The 2,500-nt window shown below is 44.2% G+C and overlaps 1 protein-coding gene and 1 long non-coding RNA gene across 2 annotated transcripts in view; one reads left to right on the forward strand and one right to left on the reverse strand.

Moving 5' to 3' along the window:
* Positions 1-2,500, reverse strand: part of LOC149445354 (uncharacterized) — a 17,139-nt gene that overhangs the window by 9,836 nt on the left and 4,803 nt on the right. The gene's annotated exons all lie outside the window — the stretch shown is intronic.
* Positions 1-2,500, forward strand: part of LOC149445355 (uncharacterized) — a 173,322-nt gene that overhangs the window by 3,275 nt on the left and 167,547 nt on the right. The gene's annotated exons all lie outside the window — the stretch shown is intronic.

Consider the following 2,500-nt stretch of genomic DNA (forward strand, 5'->3'; position numbering starts at 1 on the left):
TTTTTTTGGCGTTTTAGAGCTACAAGTTTCAAGCAGAAAATCGCTCAGGTGTGACCGCAGCCTTAACGTCGCACAAGAACTTATTTCTCTTTATACTGTCAGTTATAATTGAGGAGATCGCAGCAATAAAGGAGACAGCTCCAGTTTTACAAATTTTTGGCAAACTACAGAAAAAAAAAAAAAGTTTACATTTTTTTTTTTTACCCACGGGTGTTTTACCCACTTGTTTCCCATTGTGCGAACACATATATGATTCATACAAGAATACCTCTTCTGTGTTGGAGCTGCCTTGGCCTTTCACCATTCTAGGCAGACTGCACCATCTATTGAGGGACATGGGAACTACAGCTCAGAGCTCCCTCCTCTCAGCACCAAACAGAAGAGCAGATTTCTCTAAACACAACAGCATATATAACTGAAAGAAGTGAAAAAAATATTGGGATTTCCTCTTTTTTTCGCTAGCAACCCTTCCATTAGGTGATCCAACAAGGCCTTTCCATCAAGCTGTGTTGTGACTTTCAGGATTCCTGGTTTCTTGGGTGTCACTTGGACTATATACAGTGCAATCCAATATGCGATTCGTGTTTTACTTGGATGTATTGAATAAGGTGGGGGTCTGTTGCCATATGGCCTTTTTCATTTCAGTTGTTTTGGGGGGTCTTTTGCAGGCCAGGTATACACATTTTTGAAATTAGGACTAATAATTTCAGTTACATAGTTAGTCTGGCTGAAAAAAGACAAAAGTCCATCCAGTTCAACCATAGAAAACAAAAAAGTTATAATCCTACGCCCACAGATCCAGAGGAAGGCAAAAAAAAAAACCCAGCAAAGCACGATCCAATTTGTTCCTGCTGGGAAAAAAATTCCTTCCTGATCCCCTGAGAGGCAATCGGATATTCCCTGGATCAACTTTACCTATAAATGTTATATTCTGTGTATCCAAGAAAGAATCCAGGACTTTCCTACAGCAACCCACTGAGATGTCCACAACCAACTCTGGAGGGAGTCTATTCCACATTCTCACAGCTCTCACAGTTTTTCAATCCTTCAACCTTTGACCATGATGCATAAAGCTTTCTATACAGTTTCCTCCCGTAGGAATATACACGGCTCAATAAAATGAAAGGAAGACTTTGAAAACCCATCAGATCTCAATGGGGAGAAATTTCCTGCTGGATCTCTATACTGACATGGACGGGGGATGGGTGAGGAACGTAAGGATGCCCCATTATTTGATGGAAATGATCGACCTGCAGAGGACTGAATTCAAAGACACCCCGAAAATCAAAGTGAAAAATGATGCAGCAGGCGAGTCCATTGTGCTGAAATGTCATTGCAGCAACTCAGAATGGTCCTCAGTAGTTTCTATGGCCCCCACGTGCTTGTATGCATGCCTGACAATGTCGGGGGAGGGTCCTAATGAGACCACGGATGGTGTCCTGGGGTATTTTATTGTTTATTGTAACACAGAGACAGAATACAACAACAAATTCAGCAGAAATGCATGTCTAACAAATGATGACTGATCTGCATGTTCATGAGGGAAAGAAGGATTTGATCCCCTATCATTCAGCAGGATTTCTGGCTACCAGGTGTCTTTCATACAGGTAACAAGCTGAGATTAGAAGCAGTCTCTTAAAGGGAGTGCTGCTAATCTCATTTTGTTACCTGTATAAAAGACACCTGTCCACAGGAGCAATCAAACCATCAGATTCCAAACTCTCCACCATGGCAAAGACCAAAGAGCTGTCCAAAGATGTCAGGGACAAGATTGTGGACCTACACAAGGCTGGACTGGGCTACCAAACTATGGCCAAGCAGCTTGGTGAGAAGGTGACAACAGTTGGTGCAATCATTCACAAATGGAAGAAACACAAAACAAGTGTCAGTCTCCCTAGGTCTGGTGCACCATGCAAGATCTCACCTCGTGGAGTGTCAATGATCATGAGAACAGTGAGGAATCATCCCAGAACTACACATGAGGATCTTGTCAATGATCTCCAGGCAGCTGGGACCACAGTCACCAAGAAAACAATTGGTAACACACTACGCCGACAAGGACTGAAATCCTGCAGTGCCCGCAAGGTCCCTCTGCTCAAGAAAGCGCATGTCCAGGCCCGTCTGAAGTCTGCCACTGAACATCTGAATGATGCAGAGGAGGACTGGTGGGAAGTGTTGTGGTCAAATGAGACCAAAATCCAGCTCTTTGGCATCAACTCAACTCGCCGTGTTTGGAGGAGGAGGAATGCTGCCTATGATCCCAAGAACACCATCCCAACTGTGAAACATGGTGGTGGAAACATTCTGCTTTGGGGTGTTTTTCTGCTAAGGGGACAGGACAACTGCACCACATCAAAGGGACGATGGACGGGGCAATGTACCATCAAATCTTGGGTGAGAACCTTCTTGCCTCAGCCAGGGGATTGAAAATGGGTGGTGGATGGGTGTTCCAGCATGACAATGACCCAAAACACACAGCCAAGGCAATAAAGGAGCGGCT

This window comes from Staurois parvus, unplaced genomic scaffold, assembly GCF_062004578.1.
Source record: "Staurois parvus isolate SC_StPar_1 unplaced genomic scaffold, SC_StPar_1.0 ptg000726l, whole genome shotgun sequence".
Lineage (NCBI taxonomy): Eukaryota > Metazoa > Chordata > Amphibia > Anura > Ranidae > Staurois > Staurois parvus.